Below are 17,856 nucleotides of genomic sequence, written 5' to 3'. Positions count from 1 at the left end.
AGAGGGGGAAAATCCCTCAATCAAAGCAGAGTAATACCTTTATTTTGACCAACTAAAATATCACAAAGTAGTCTGCAAGGCTTTAAGTTATCTGGAAGTCTTCATCAAGCTGAATGTTAAACAAAACAAAGGGGGTGAATGAGACAAATTTTGGGCATTTGGAAAAGCCCCAAGACCTGCAGTTTGTAACAGTCTTAATATGAAGTGCGGATGGAAGGCTGTATGCTGACTTAATTTGATCAGCCTCTACTAGGTGCATGACCGATTTCATTCTATATCAAAGTCTACTGGGACAAAGAAACAAAAATAGCCATTGCCCCATTAAATAAAAATAAAAATCTCTGCTCTCTGCTCTCTGCAGCACCAATCAGAACACATGAGTCTCTTGAAAGTCAGAGAGCAGAAGAAAGGAGAAATGTATTGCATTATCCTAAGAATGTTTAAAGTCTGGCCTAATGATGAGTTCAGTATTTCTTCACAAGTAACTGCATATGTTGCTGGGACCAGGCCCTTATATTAAATCGGGGAAATATGAAAGGTGATCAGAACGTTGGCAAAGTGTGATTCTGATCTGATATTCTAACCTAAGTTTTTCTCTCCCTGTTATTTGTTTTAACTCTTGTATTCTTATGATCAATTTCTGTCGCTCTGGCATTCTAATAGTTATTATTATAGTAAGTGATACTGAGTCTTTTAATGGAAGAAGAGGGTAGACATATTTTAATTTTTAAATATACAGTGACCTGCATCCAGACTAACATTCTGTAGAAGGTTTTCCATTGTGCAAAGAGTGAGTGGCGATGTTTGGTGATCTCCCCTCCCTTACACTTGCTAATGCTTCCCAAAACTATATTCCTGAATGCTGTGGAATGCAGAGGGATTGTTTCTAGAAGTACATGTGCAGGAGCGTAGTGAAGAGAAAGTGGGCCTCTGTTCACATAGTGAATATGGGTGGCCTCCCTACTTGTGGTGGCACCTCCATGTGGCAGTGCATGTGCTCATGTGTGTATGCATCCCACACTCACTCCCACCATTTTTGCCATCCCCTCCAGCTGTTCACCCAGAGCACCACTGCCACCAGTTGCCTCCACTTCCTGCCGCTCAGCTACTGGATCTGCTCTTCATCCAAGAGGGGTGTCAAAGTACTCCCTTCCTCAGGCCAGGGCTCCTGCCACTGTCAGCCCCCTGCTGCCACCACTGCTTCCTCCTTCATCCACTTGCCCATCTCCAACCATCCTCCCATTGGCTGCGCTCCAGACCAGTGGAAGGGGAGTGTGCACTAGGGATGTGCCCGAACCATGCTGGAGTCCTCCGAACCGGTCCGGTTCTGAGCCGGTCTGGCGGTTCGGCACAGAGGGGGGTTGTACCTTTAAGGGCGGGGGGGTAGTACTTACCCCCCCTCTGCTCTTCCCCCTCCAGCGCTGTGGTTTTCATTAAAGTTTCTGGGGCGGCAGCGTTCCTCCCTGCCGCCCCTGCCCCCGTCGTTAGCCTTCCAGAGCCGAAGTCAGTAACACACATGCACCCGTTCCGCCGCGCGTGCACACCCGCCGCCTCTGTGTGACGTCTGTGGAGTGCGCACACGGAGGCGGCAGGTGTGCATGCGCGGCGGAATGGGCGCATGCATGTTACTGACTTCGGCTCTGGAAGACTAATGATGGGGGCAGGGGCAGCAGGGAGGAACGCTGCCACCCCAGAAACTTTAACGAAAACCACAGTGCCGGAGGGGGAAGAGCAGCGGGGGGGGGGAGTACTACCCCCCGCCCTTAAAGGTACACCCCCCCGGTGCCAAAATGGAACGGTTCGGAGGCCATGCACATCCCTAGTGTGCACGTGGCCCATCGGGAGTGCTTGCACATCCTCCTTCCATTGGCTGGGAGCCCGGCCAATGGAAAGAGAATGGGCAGAGTAAGGCAAGTGGCTAAAGGAGGCAGCTGGCAGGGCAGCAGCTACATGTGATTGGCGGAGCCCTGGCCAGAGGGAGGGGTGAGCTCAGTAGTTCCTTCTGAATGCTCAGCAGCTCCTGGACACAGAGCACGACAGATTCTTTGAACCGATCTGCCCTATTACAGCTCCACCTCTCTACATGTGCAGAGGGAATGGGAGGAGGGTCACTGAAAATCCTATTTCCCCCTTGTGCAATGGAAAAATCTGGTGCATCTGCAGAAGATTCTATATAACTCATATCTAGATTGAAAACAAAACAGATTTATTTATTTCTGTAAAGGAATGGCTCCGTTTAGAAAGTCCAGACAGGCTTATAGAGGATCAGAAATCATCTTTCCTTGCAACAGACAATAATAAAGCTTAGATTTCATTGAATATCAGTGAAAATGATTTGTAAGGGGCCTCAGGCCCAAAATGAGCACTGCAGTTAAACTCATAGTCTGAGCAGTAGAGCAGACTGTATATATAAAAGAAATCAATACTAATATTGAAAAAGCAGTTGGATGCAATAAAGAGAATAAGAGATTGGAAGTCTAACTTTAGGAAGCAAAGTTTGGCATACAGAGCCAAAAGAATAAATGAACTGGAATAGCAAGCATTTTATAAATGTTTGTTGTTTTTATTTTTGCTGAGTGTCGAATTCACATCTCCCCCACCCCATTTTTAAACACTGTTAAAACATAGTGCCCTCATCAGTAAAATATTTAACCCTTCTCAGATGATTAACCAAGTTGCAAGGGATTAACCTTAAAAACATCCAGTATTGGCATTATTATTACAATTAGAGCTTTTCATGTCAGAATTCCATGGTTCTCTTAGATATTTTTCTTAAGCAACGTTAGAGGGATTACTACAAAAGACATGCCCAAATGTAAGGTCATTACTCCAATTAGACTTATTCACTTCAGTTTCTCATGGTTTTATTGCAAAAATTGATAATTTGTTCATGCTGGAACAGGAAGCTTAGTGTCAACTTGAGGCCATATATCAACAAATCAAAATTTAGCAGTTATGGAATATAATATTAAAGTTCTTAGCTCATTTTTTGAGAGTTATTTTTTCAGTCTTTCCATTTCTACAGTGTCTCTGAGAAACAATTTGAAAATTAAAAAAAAAAAAGCTTCATGAAGCTGAGCTACACTATTAGCAGAATTGTGTAGCTGTTTCTAAATTATATCATATTTGAATATTCCTGCAGCGGGGCGGGGGGGGGACCCTTTTCCCTGCACACAGAAAAGACATCAGGAATAAGTGAGGGTGGAAGCCTTCTCTCTCCCCATTCATTTTGTGGGGAGGGATTTTTTTTTTGATGTGGAAGCTTATTCCAACATGCAGTTCATTCCCAATTGTGGCAAGCTGCATTGTGTGATTCTGCGGACCATGGATTTGGATACTATATAAGTTTATAAATCAATACTGTCAATAATAATGTGGGTTTTTTTAGGGATGCAGTGTTTAGTAAATTGCCACAGTTATTTGGGCAGCATATTTAAAAATGCAATTATTTTAATGGATATATGTTCAACAATTCTGAGGGGGACGTACCACCTTAGGAGAAAGATTCTGCCTTCACTTGCATACATCAATGAATGGCTCTCCTAAAATGCTGCCTGCTGTATTTATAATCTAAAACAAAGTATGATTTTTTTTCCCAGTATTGCTTTATTTATATGCAGTTTTATGCAGCTATAATCAATTAATGCAGAAAACACATCCAATTAATCCACTAAGGTTTCTTGAATGGGATGACAACTCTGTGACAGGATACTACATTTTTTCTGAAACACAGAAGTGTACAGCTTGAATTATCTAGCACTCTAAAATATGTATGTTATGCACATCTTGAATTTTTTTCAAAAAACTTATCCACAAATGAAATGGAACAAAAGGTCATTTTTATGCCTCAGTCAGAATGTTGATGTCATTAGGAAATCGGATAGCTTCAGTGTCCTGCATTCTAAGGTCATTTTATAAGCATAATTAAAATTTGCCTTTTGGAGGACTTAATGAAATCCTAATTCATGCATACAATGCAATTGTAAATTATTGGGTGCCACTTTACAACCAGTGAAATCACATAGTAGAATATAACCTGGCATTGCTTGATGCAATCAAAGTTGCAAAGGGCAAGATGTGTTAAATATTCAGAGCATGACGATGGCTTCCTAAAACATTAATCTTCTGGTACAGAACTTTGTAAAACTACCCATCAGTTTTTGCATGTAGATATAACTGTGAGTTTGCTATGCAGATGTAACCATAAGATCGCAAGTGATTAAAATACTGAGCCGTTGTGCATCTCTCTCTTTATTGCTTATGAAGTGCCCCAGGAGCTAGGCATTGCACAAGGATGCAGTAAACAGGGCAAACCTGCACACTGCACACAGGTTTACAATAGAAGAAAATAGCACCATAAGAAAGGGGTCCAAATAAGGGAAAAGGAAAAGAGAAGTGTAGAGATCAATGGTCCAAAACTTGGAAAAGGAGGTACAGTTCTGAACACTGTTTGGTAGTACAGAGGAAGTGTTGTGGAAGTGAAGAAATGGTGAATCCAAGAAAAAGGGGCCACAAGAGAAAAAGAACATAAATATTAAAGAAGAGTTAAAAGAAAAGAAGGGATTTAGCCATCGTATAAAATCATATATAATTGCAGGAATTTTTAAAATGTTTTTTAAAGCAACTCTCCCAATGTATCTTGAATGTATAAACCCATCATGAGGGATTTCCAAATTGAATTTACATTTAACTCCTATTTGCCTGCCCTAGTCAATGTCCTCATTCTCTCTGTGACTGTGACCCTTCATTTCACAGTCATTTCTGCTTCTGTTCTCCTTCCTTTGTGTCTTTCACATCTGACCTGTATGTTGATGTTCATGTGCCACCATGGGGTGTTTGGAAACAAGGCATCAGATGCACGCACACAACCCCAACACACACACACGACTAACAGCTGGAGAAAGCATGGTGGCCCTGTATGCAGTGCATTCTTCCACAAAATAAGTAACATTGGTCTTTCCCCCACCTTCTAGACACTTTTTCGTGTGCTTTATCCTGTACGAAGACAGGATAAAGGATAGAGAGAAGAGCTAGTCTTGTGGTAGCAAGCATGACTTGTTCCCTAAGCTAAGCAGGGTCCGCCCTGGATGCATATGAATGGGAGACTTGATGTGTGAGCACTGTAAGATATTCCCCTCAGGGGATGGAGCTGCTCTGGGAAGAGCAGAAGGTTCCAAGATCCCTCCCTGACTTCTCCAAGATAGGGCTGAGAGAGATTCCTGCCTGCAACCTTGGAGAAGCCGCTGCCAGTCTGTGTAGACAGTACTGAGCTAGATGGACCTATGGTCTGACTCAGTATATGGCAGCTTCCTATGTTCCTATGACATACAAGCATCCATATTAGCCATGCTAGCAGGAATGCTTATATTTACTACCATTGTCACTTCTTCACTTTCTCTTCTGTATGATCAACAATCAGACATTAATAGATGCAATCAATAGTATCCAAGAAGGTCAAAAGCAAATTAAACCCAAGGTGAAAATTCCTTATACTGTAGTCCACCCACTGTAGTTCTCTCCTACATCCAAATTACTGTCTACACCACCCATCTCAAATGTTGCATTCTATTAGCTTGCAGGAGAGAGGAGAGACAACATCTGCTCCTAGATAGACCCCAGGGTACGAGACTGGGTGCCTACCTGTTTGCTTCTCCTGCTGCCCCCTGTCTGTTACCTACCCCCCCCCCAGGACTGGCTGCTGTGCTGAGGTGAGGCCTTGCAGGATTAGGGCCCAGGGAGGAGGGTGACTTGGCAGTTTCCTGGGTTCCATCTGCCTAGAGCTGCCTGCTCAGGGTTATAAAGGGTTCTGCCAGTGGCGGCTGGCCCGCCACCAGCGGGGTCACCACCAAAAGGGCAACACCAAAGGGTGCCACTTCAGGGGACAGCGAGGGCGAGGGCCAGGTCTTCTGGCCCAGGTATTTGTATGTGGGGGGGGCATTTAATAATGGGGCTTCTGTTTTAATTAGTCCTGGGTGAGATAGTCCTAGGATGTGTCTGGGCTTACCTGGAGATGGGGAGACAGGCGGTGTGTCCACTGACTGTAGGGCGGCCATTCCGGTGGTGGTGGGAAACAGAAGGAGTAACATTAGCAGGGCAGCAGACGGTTACAGGGGAAGGTGACTTGGAAATCTAATAGATGTTTCCCCTTCTGGCTGTCCTGCCAGCTATTTGACCTTGGAGAGCAGTGCCGAACACCCTTGGAACCTCAACTTGCTCCTCTATAATGCCAGGTCGGTCCAGAATAAATCAGAAACCATCCATGATTTGATTCTGGATGAAGGTGCCGACCTGGTACATATTACAGAGACTGGCTGGGGAAGGGAGGGGGCCCAGTGTGATCCCAGCTTCTCCCTCCAGGGTACTCTGTTGAGGAGTGGGTGAGGGACCATGGGCGGGGAGGTGGAGTGGCTGTGGTCTATAAGAATAACCTCACCCTTACCAGGATCCCTGTTAGAGTGTTGGACCCTATCGAATGTGTGTACTTAAGTCTGGGGACCAGGGATAGACTGGGACTTCTGTTGGTATACCGATCTTCCCGCTGCTCAACAGAGTCCCTAACTGAGCTGACGGACTTGGGCTTGGACTTGATGTTGGAGTCCCCAAGGCTTGTGGTGCTGGGGGCCGATTTGTGGTGCTGGGGGCCGATTTTGGGACCGATTTGTCCGGGGCGGCTCAGGAGTTCATAGTGGCCATGACGACTATGGGCCTATCTCAGGTGGTCTCAGGACTGACGCACGTTGCAGGTCACATGCTTGATTTGGTCTTTCACTCTGATCAGGGTGGTGTTCCATGGGTGGGGAATGCTGTGATTTCCCCATTGTCATGAACGGACCACAATCTGGTTAAGGTTTTACTCACAATCACTTCCCACCTTCGCAGGGGCAAGGGACCTATGATGGTCCACCTGAGAAGGTTATTGGATCCAATAGGATTTTAAGAAGCCTTGGAGGGATATAGTGTTGTCTCTGCTGGTGATCCTGTTGATGCCCTAGCCTAGTGGACAACTGGAACAGCAAACTCACCGGGGCAGTAGACCTGATTGCTTCTAATCATCCTTTCCAACCTGCTTCAAAACTGGCCCCTTGGTATACGGAAGAACTACGGGGGCTGAAGCGGTGAGGTAGACAATTGGAACGCAAGTGGAGAAGGACTCGGCTTGAATCCAACAGATTGCAACATAGAGCTCATTTGAAGACCTATGCTCAGGTGATACGTGCGGCAAAGAAGCAATTCTTTTCTGCCCCTATTGCATCCGCAAGTTCATGTCCGGCGGAGTTGTTGTGAGAGGGCTAGTATGTGCCCCTCCTCCCTTGAATCAGAATCTGGAACCATTGATTATCCTCTGTGATGTGTTTAATGAATTCTTTATGGAAGAAAATCTCTTGTATTCGGGCCAACTTAGACTCCATCTCCACAATTACTTCAGTGTCTGATGTGGAAGTGTCCAGCGACTCCTCTTGTGTGGTTAGGTTGGATCAGTTCCAGTTTTTGACTCCTGAGGATGTGGACAAGCTGATTGGAATGGTGCGGCCCACCACCTGTCCTCTTGACTCTTGCCTGACATGGCTTATACTGTCTTGCAGGATGGTTGTTGTAGAAGGCCTGGTAGAGATCATAAATGCATCTCTGAGGGAAGGTAGGATGCCACCTTGCTTTAAGGAGGCAATTATTCGACCGCTTCTGAAGAAACCTACCACGGATCCCTTAGAGCTGAGTAACTACAGGCCTGTCTCCAACCTTTTGTGGTTGGGCAAGGTAATTGAGAGGGTGGTGGCCTCCCAGCTCCAGACAGTCTTGGAGGAAACTGATTATCTAGACCCATTTCAAACTGGCTTCCGGGCTGGCTATGGGGAGGAGACTGCCTTGGTCGGCCTCATGGATGATCTCCAACTGGGAATTGACAGAGGAAGTGTGACTCTGTTGGTCCTTTTGGACCTCTCAGCAGCTTTCGATACTATCGACCATAGTATCCTTCTGGAGCGTCTGAGCAGGTTGAGAATGAGAGGCACTGCTCTGCAGTGGTTCCACTCCTACCTCTCAGGCAGGTTCCAGATGGTGTCCCTTTCAGATTGTTGTTCTTCAAAATCTGAACTTTTGTATGGTGTGCCTCAGGGCTCCGTATTGTCTCTGATGTTGTTTAACATCTACATGAAACTGCTGGGAGAGATCATCAGGAGATTTGGTGCAGGGTGTTATCAGTATGCTGATAACACGCAAATCTATTTCTCCATGTCAGCATCATCAGGAGAGGGCATAACCTCCCTAAATGCCTGTCTGGAGTCAGTAATGGGCTGGATGAGGGATAACAAACTGAGACTGAATCCAGATAAGACAGAAGTACTCATTGTGCGGGGTCAAAACTCGGAAGACGATTTTGATCTGCCTGTTCTGGATGGGGTCACACTTACCCAGAAGGAACAGGTACGCAGTCTGGGGGTGCTTCCTGATCCAAGTCTCTCCCTGATGTCCCAGGTTGAGGCAGTTGCCAGAGGTGCCTTCTATCAGCTTCGGCTGATATGCCAGCTGCGTCCATTTCTTGAGATAGATGACCTCAAAACAGTGGTACATTTGCTGGTAACCTCCAGACTCGATTACTGTAATGCACTCTATGTGGGACTGCCCTTATATGTAGTCCAGAAACTACAGTTGGTCCAGAATGCGGCAGCCAGGTTGCTCTCTGGGTCATCTAGGAAAGACCATATTACTCCTGTATTGAAGGAGTTACACTGGCTGCTGATATGTTTCCAGGCAAAATACAAGGTGCTAGTCATAACCTATAAAGCCCTAAACAGCTTGGGTCCTGAGTATTTAAGAGAACATCTTCTTCGTTATGAACCCCACGACCCATTGAGATCATCAGGAGAGGTCCGTCTGCATTTGCTGGCGGCTTGTCTGGTGGCTACTCAGGGGCGGGCCTTCTCCGTTGCTGCCCCGAGGCTTTGGAATGCGCTCCCTAGTGAAATAAGAGCCTCTCTATCTCTGACAATTTTAAAAAAGTCTTTAAAGACGCATCTGTTCACCCAGGCTTTTAACTGATACTGTTTTGATTGTTTTTAATGTTGTTTTAAAAATTTTAAATTGTTGTGTATTAAATTACTTGTTTTTGTTTTTAACTAATGTTTTAATGTTTTATCTTGTAAACCATCCAGAGACGTAAGTTTTGGGCGGTATAAAATATGTAAAATAAATAAATAAATATTACCTCTGTTTGGTCCATATGTTTGCCTTTTAATGAGAGATGGGAAGTAGCCACCCCTCATCAGTAGCCTCCAGCTACCAGCAATCATACCTAAAGGTCTTCCTTCCTGTTCTATCTTGTCCTACATGGTCAAGAAAAGAGCTGCCACCAATCTCGTCAAATTAGATGTGACTTGGAGATGCATGAATGCCTTTCCCAACTTTTTTGTTGCTCTTGTTGCTAAAACAAAGAGCCCCTGGTGGCGCAGTGGTAAAACTGCCGCCCTGTAACCAGAAGGTTACAAGTTCGATCCTGACCAGGGGCTCAAGGTTGACTCAGCCTTCCATCCTTCCGAGGTCGGTAAAATGAGTACCCAGAATGTTGGGGGCAATATGCTAAAATCATTGTAAACCGCTTAGAGAGCTCCGGCTATAGAGCGGTATATAAATGTAAGTGCTATTGCTATTGCTATTGCTAAAAGCAGCTGTGGGAAGAGTTGAATCCATATACTGTAATAGGTGGAAGGGTGTTTAACCCTCCCCCTGCATCACAGTGGAATTATTCCCCAAAGCCTCTAATAGCCAATGAGGTACCTTATATTTTCCACTTCACAGCTTAGCTCCAGAAGAGAGATTGGCTTTGGGGAATGATTATGAGGAGAAAGAGGTAAAGTTCTTCTGCACTGTGGCCTGATCCAGATTAGATCCCTTGCATCTGCTTTGTAAAAAGAGAGAGAAAAAAAAATAGGAACATGCATTTGCGTATCTCCAACTCAGCTTCATCCATTTTCATGGCATCAAAGTGCCTTTCTGGGTTTGTTGTTAAAAGGAACAAGGAAATCCATGCCCTATCTTAAATGAGCAGATTACTCTTGAGAAGAAAGACTCAATGAGCTCAGCAAGGCACAATTGCCCTTATGGATTTAAAAGAAATGATGGAATCCATATTTATTAATTTTATTTTATTTAACATATTTTATACCACCCAAAACTTGTGTCTCTGGGCGGTTTACAATTAAAATAATTTTAAACATCAAATTGATTAAACAATTAAAATTGTTCAAACATTAAAATCATTAACATTAAAATCATTTAAAACCAACATTAAAAATGAAAACCATAAATCTCATTAAAAGCCTGGGTGAATAAATGTGTCTTCAGTACCTTTTAAAAAGTTGCCAGAGATGGGGAGGCTCTTATTTCAACAGGGAGTGCATTCCAAAGTCCAGGAGCAGCAACAGAGAAGGCCCGTTCCTGAGTAGCCGCCAAACGAGTTGGCGGCAACCGCAGACAAACCTCTCCAGATTATCTTAACAGGCGGTGGGGCTACATTCTACATATGCATCCAGGTTCTACTCATTTCCTTAATCTGCAGCAGATTCTTTGTGATATTCAACAGGAGTCATTGGAAGCTGGGATCTGATAAATTCATCTCATATAATTTGAAAATATTCTTAGATACAGCCTTGGCTTCTCATGAATTTCAAGCTGCTGCTGCCTGGCACCTCTGGAAACAAAAATACTGCACGCTCTGCCCATTTCTCTTATTAGTTTGTAGTGGTTTACTATAAAATAGACCCTCCTGTCATGCTGATAACCTTTACAGCTCCCTTTCTTTGGTCTTCCTGTAACCATAGAAAGAAATGAAGTCTTTCCAGACATGTTAGACAACTAACAGGTATATTTTTTTTAACCACCAAGGTAATTGTAGATGCATCCTTTGGGATATTGCACTTGTCAGAGAGCCAGTGGTCCATTAAAGAAAGATGGGAGCAATTGGCAATGCAGTACAGTGCAGAAATCCATCCTATACATCAAATCTAACCCTCTCTTCCTTTAGACTGTCAATTTCAGACCAGTTACCTATACACACTATTGGCCAGATGACAAAGCAATGCTTTCTGAATTCTTTGTACTGGTGAGGCATTTAAGCAGCTTGGGTGCAGCAGTAACCTTTGTGGTTTGGCTGGATTCTTTTAAGGTATTCCATGAAGAAACTTGTTCTGATTGTAAACTTTTGAAAAGATTATTTGTTCAAGAATAAAGTGTGTATCTTTAACATTGGCATGAAAAATGCCAGCTACAATGGAGTCACTAAAATTGATATCGTAACAAATGTAACTTATGGCTTTGATTAGCTGTCGAGGCAGAAAAGAAGCTGGTATTTTAAAACATCAAGAGTGTAATATTTCTGTCTTCATTAGGGCAATTTTATATTGCTGAAACAGTACAGCTTTGCAAATGGTGAATGTATGGGTGAGCGAATAAATAAGAGATGAAACTTTCCTGACAAACTGACATATGTCACACTGAATTTCTAGCAGTAAGTCACACTTCCCAGAGAGAATATCTTGGGTGCTATTAATTCTTCTATTTGAATTTCTCAGCTTCCTTTAACTCCCTGAACATTTCACTTGGTAAATATTCATTATATCGTACTTTACTATATAAACAGATCCCTTCTCCAAAAACAAATGCATCACAAAAAGCCATATTGTAAAATATATGTCCCCCCAGTTACATTTGTCTTTGCTTTTATCCCTACAATATAAAATGAGGAAAAACCCCATAAACATATACAGAGTCTTACATACTGCACAATGCCCTGTTGATCAAAGATCAGGGCTTGTGCACTAGTTCCGTTCAAGTCAAAGCCTGTTGATGCTGCTAGCGAACTCTGAGAGTCTCTGTGGATCCGAAGGATTGTGACCTGTGTGCCATCATTCCCAATGGCAGCAGTGTTGCTTCAGTGATGACACAATCCTTCAGATACATGGAGATTCTCCAAATTCACTAGCAGCATTGATGGCTTTCGGACTCAAATGGAACCAGTGAGCAAACCCTGCTCTTTGATCAGTGAGGTGCTATGCCAGTGTATTATATCTTGTTGCCTGCTGCACATGTTAACCTATTCTTGCCAAAAGAAAGGCAAGCCAGACCAGGGGTGGAGCCACCATTGGGCAAATGGGATCAAAGAATCCAGGCCACCACCAATCAGGGGCCACAAGTATGGGAGCATTATTTCGGTCCCAAATGGGGCCTCTTGGCCCCATTTGGAGCCTAAATTGGCTCGTGCTGTGTTGGCAGCACGGCCGGAGTGACTCTCCCTGTCTTAAAGGCAGGGAGAGCCGCTCCTGGTCCTGCTGCCAATGCTGCGGGGCTGATCAATCTCCCTCCCAAATGAGATCTTTAAGGCAGGGAGAGTCACTCCAGCCCACGCTGCCCAATGCAGTGTGGGCCGATCTCCTTTCCAAATGGGGTTGCATGGCCCCATTTGAAAGGGAGACCACGCCCCCACATCTGACATCGGATGTGGGGGTGTGGCTAGCTGGGCCCCACATCTGATGTCAGATGCGGGGCCGGGGCAAGGGGGCCGTGGCAGTGGCCACACATGGGCCGCCGCCAGCTGCGCTCCGTTCCTGAGCCAGACTGTCTAGGACTGAATCATAAACTCTAGGGATGTGCATTTCATTTCGGATACAAAACGTTTTGTGCACAAAACAGGCCATTTCAGCTGTTTTGTAGCCAAAACAAAACACCCAATGCTCAAAACAGAAAATTTTGTAGCCAAAACAAAATGTCCCTGTTTCGGATACAAAACGTTTTGTAGTTTTGGCTGTTTTGGAACTCCATTTTGCAATCGCAAAAAGTCTTTCTCCTTCAGTCTGCATTTTGAGTTTTGACATCTGTTTGAATTTCCAGCCCTTCCAGCCCACAGATTGGCCAGCAAAAGCATTAGCTGATCTGCTGGCAATTGCCTCCTTATTCCTTTTAAGCAAATTTAAGGGTAAATTTTACCCTCACTGGCTAGTGGGGCAGTGTGCATTTACCCTCATTGGCCAGTGGGGCAGTGTGCATTTCATTGTTGTTGTTTCACACTGTTGTGTGTAGATCAATTGCATTTTGGGCGGGAGGGATGTGGATGTGCATGACCTTTGGAAATCTGCCTGATTTTCTTCCAAAGCTCTGCTGTTGTTGATGTGTGATGTTGATGTTATTTGGGGTGGATTCGGGGCAGAAAGGAGGCTTTGGGGGCAGAAGAGTGGTTCAGGTGGTAGTGTCTGATTCCATTTTATAAGAGTTCAATTAAATGCCTGAACTCAAGGTGAACTGACATCCAGGTCTCATGCCTGCCTCATGTACTGTTCTGTGAAGAAAGAGGCAATCCAGCATTGTATTGTGAAATGGGTACTCAAAGAAGCACAAAAGCCAGGCCAGAATAATCCAAATGCTAAAATGTGACTCACTATCAGATAATGTCTGTGGGAGAGGCCAGGGGCTGATCTCCCCTTTCCTGTTGCAAGAAGTCTATGTTAATCTTTGTCAATGATTGCTCTGCTATACTCAATTGCTCTCTATAGAAATTCAGCATAGGTAAATGCACACAAAGAAAACACCTATAGACTTTAATTCTTACTTTACTAACACCTTAACACCTCATGGGATGAGTCTGGCAAATCTGGGATAAGAGAAGATGCCCATTTGCAACTCAGAGATGCAGATTTGCTTTGGGCAATATCCCCTCCTTAAGATAGCAGCTAACAGAAGATGAGATTAAGATCTCCCTGGACTCGGCTAATATCCTGACTAATTAAAAGACATTATCCAGAAGGTAACAGCATTGTCACATTTCTGGGGACCCAAGAAGGGTGAGGAGATTTCAAATAGACTCTATGAGGATCAAAGGAAAATACAACTATAAAGAATGAGGCTTACTGGACAGATGGCTAGCAATCTTGTGCCTTCAAGCAAGATCTGCTCATGAGCAATCCAAGGGTTTGCTGCTAAGCCGCGGGGCAACAAGCAGGAATTCTGTCCATGGACAGGAACTGTCTGTGACTTCCACTGCGCAGTGAGAAGTCAAGACTTCCCCAGCCATGGTACCTTCACTCTCTGCCTCGCTCTGAGCAAACTGTCTGCTTGACCAGCCTGCTTGACCACCAGAAGCCAGACCACCGCTCCCAAGTTGCTGTTCCCAGCTACAGCCTCTCTCCTTCAGCTGAAAACCCCACCGCTCTCAAGCCTCTGATCCTGGTAATATGCTGCCTTCACAAGCCTTGGATCCCTACTTTCCTCCTCCTTACTAATCACACTGCTACCCCCTTCCTAAGCCCTCCCTCCTTCCTCCTTCTTTCTCTGCTTCTCTCTAAATGTTTTATTTAGGATTTGTTAGATTGTTAGATAGCTGTAATTACTGATTGCACACACATATGTTAGTTAGGCACGTTACACTACACTTTGAATCGGAAACATGTTTTTAATGTGGATTATTTTATCCTAATGAGCAACTTTTTATAATAAAGCCCATTGAACTTTCTGAGTGTGTCTCTCTCTATCTCTGTTTGCGCGCCCAGATCCTACATGGTCACTATCTCCAAGAACCAATTCAGTTTGTGTATGATGTGACTTTGCCTCTTTCCCTCTGAGCATGTACAGAGTGTGAAACCAGGTATTGTTCACAACAGTGCCTGCCACAACCCAGATTCCAAAGGAATAGGGCAAATGGCTTATTTCTTAGGAATCGTTGAAGTTTACTCTTCTTTAAGGTCCCCCTCCCCAGGGAATAATGGAGGTTTCAGCAGACTCATAACTCCACCTGGGGGGCACTGGGGTGGCTGGGAGCAAGTGCTGGTGTAGTGCTCATAGGGTACCAACCACCCCCATGGGTTGCTAACCCATGGGGTGCTGGATTGTGTTGTTTCTGAGGTGTTCTGAGTGTAGAGTCTCTGGTAGCATATGAGATTTTCAATGACAAACCATGAATCCACTCTCACATGCTACCAGAGAATCTGAAGCTACACTTAAAACATCTCAGAAACAACAGAACCCAGTACCCCATGGGTTAGCAACCCATGTGGGTGGTTGGCACCCTATGTGCTCTACACCACTACTCGCTCTGGACCACCCTGGTGCCCCCCAAGTGCAGTTATGGGGCAGGAATTATGGAGGTCCATCATTCCCTATGGGGAAGAACTTTACAGATGCACAAACTCCATTACATCTTTAAAAATCAGCCCTCTGCCCAATTCCTTTGAAATAATTCTGGCAGCTTCCTTGCCCCCACTGGACACTACCTCCCACCCTACTCTGCTCTGGGCCACCCCTTTCCCCCCAACATGAAGCTATACTTTTGCTGAAACCTCCATTCTTCCCTATGGGAAAAATCCTATACTTAAAAAATTCACCAAAAATCAGCCCTTTGCCCAATTCCTCTGAAACTTGGGTGGTAGTTTCCACCCATTGGGCACTACCACCCCCAACCCACTAGTTTTCTCCGAGGCAATTTTTTAAAATCCAAAACATTTTGGATTCAGATTTTGCAATTTCTAACAAAGAACAAAATGGGGGTGTTTTGGATTGGCTAATTTCGAACAAAGAACAAAATGGGGGTGTTTCGGATTCGGCCAAAAACAAAACAGAAAAAAATACAAAACGCACAACCCTAATAAACTCTAAGAGTGCACTGACATCTCATCACACACTTTTCTATTGATAATCAAGAGGGAGTGGCTCAATTCCCTGTCACATCCAATGATCAGTCACCCCTTTCTCTTGCTTAGTGCTTTGTTTTGGATTTTCTCACAAGATGGGGGCCCCTCCGTTCCAAAAGGGATGGGGATTATTGCACAGCAGGGTAGTGGGAGTTAGACTTGATTGTAGAAGTGGGTCTGATCTTCTGGGAAGATTGCAGGAGCCCAAGATCTTGCACAAGAAGCAGGAAAGGATGATAATTAAGATGAGTTTCAGTCTGGGCCGGTGTCAGTTGGGGTTAAGCAGGAAGCTCATCCCACCCACCCTTCTGAGATGCAGAGTCACCCTAGGCTTTGGCCAGTCACCGTTCATGGGGGCCAAAGCCTACTTCTGCTCTTATCAGCTTTGACCAGGAGTTTGTTCACTCTCTTTGGGGTCTTGTTTCCTGCCTTGGGTTAGTTTAATTGGCTTGAATTAATGTCCTTCACAACCAGCAGGTGGGCCAACTAGGCTAGGAGGCATGTGGTAGGTCTAGGGTTTTAAGTGTAGTGGATTACTTGTGTGAATGGGTGACTGAAAAGTGAGACACCAGTTTGAAGGAGGGTGTAACTTGTCTTAACCCACAGGCTATGTTTTACACAGCCTGTGTAAACAAGGTTCCTGGATTACCTAGTCCTTATGTGGCTCAGTCAGAGTATAGCAGTGAAAAAATGTGGTAGGCCAGTCCAGTCTGTGGTAGGTCAGTCCAGTCTGCTGGGGTTCATTATGACATTGTGAGGCTGTTCTCACATGCAGCCGAAACTGGGATAAAGAAGCCAAGCCCGATCTTGGCTGCTCATAAGAACCACTGGGGTTGCGCCCAATCCCAGCCGTGCTTCGGTGGCAAACCTGCTTGCAGAGCCAGCCTCCTAAATGAGGTTAAGGTAGTGAGCGCTGCCTCAGCCCCATTTTCTCAATTGTCTGCAGCTCTAGCTGCTCTTAGCTGGCACTGTAGCAGTGACAGGCACCTGCCTGACACTGCTGGGAATTTTCTCACTGATTGTGAGAAAGGGCTCCATACATGCTACCCTGTTCCAATATGAAGCCATGTCAGTTTGCTATGCTCATTTAATAATGTTGAAAACATTTGTTACCCAGCAACGTTTGTATCTTCCCTCCATTTCTTTCTTTCTTTCTCTTTCTCTTTCTTTCTTTCTTTCATTGCTTACTTGCTTCTGCAAGACCGGTGGTTCTTAAGCAGGTCACCCACTTAAGTAGCCTGGTGCTTAAACTGGGTTTGTGGAGCAGAGAGCTCTGCAAACCCGGTTTTGGCCAATGTGAGGAGCCATGGCACGGCTCCGTGCCAGGGCTCCTCATGAGGAGCCCCTCAGAGGGGGGGCAAAAAGCCGCCTTCCAGCTCGGGGGTCTCTTCCAGCATGTCCTGCGCGCTCACGCAGGGTATGCTGGAGATTCCGGGGGCCACGCAGCCCCCGATCTTCCCAGCCCCTCCCAGCTCTGTAACGAAGCAGACTGCTTGCTCGTGTGTGGGGAGAACAGGCTAAGCCTGCTCTCCCTGCTAACCCTCCCCAGGTGGCTCCCACTGACATGCTCGGACTGGCCCGCAGGGCAACAGGGCATATTCGCGGTGCTCCCCACCTGCTGGGCGCCCCTGCACTTGGCAGTAGTGAATACTCCCACCCTTAAGTACCCATTCTGCTCAAAACCCAGAGCCCTCCCCACATACATTCCACCTCCCTCTGTGCCCCCAGTGCCCCCACCCTGCCCACTGATCCTGGGAACCACCTCTTCCTCTCATTAAAGAGGTGCAAGCCTCCTGATCATTGGTCTAAAGACAAGACTTATATTTCCTGGCTAGTGTCCTGTCACTCCTTTAAAGATTACTCCATGGTAATCTCTTTCCCTATCTACAGTGTGTGGCAGAGCACCACAGGAACAATATTTTTCTTTTATGGAGATCTTAGTGGTACCTCATTGATAGAACCTTATCTAGGAAACTGATAGATAATATTCTTCTCTAGAGCTGTCCAGATTATGTTATGTGTATATAATACTCAGTTTAATCCATGTGCTTCACAGCAGGACAGCAAAATGTCTTTTCTTTCAAAATTAGCATCTGTTGGATTTATAATGAACAACAAAGAATGTTGTAAGCTATAGCATATTGTACAAAACATTGTGACAGATGAATGGTTCTTATGCAATATTTCT

This window comes from Hemicordylus capensis, chromosome 2 (genome assembly GCF_027244095.1).
Source record: "Hemicordylus capensis ecotype Gifberg chromosome 2, rHemCap1.1.pri, whole genome shotgun sequence".
Lineage (NCBI taxonomy): Eukaryota > Metazoa > Chordata > Lepidosauria > Squamata > Cordylidae > Hemicordylus > Hemicordylus capensis.
This window is presented reverse-complemented; position numbering follows the sequence as displayed.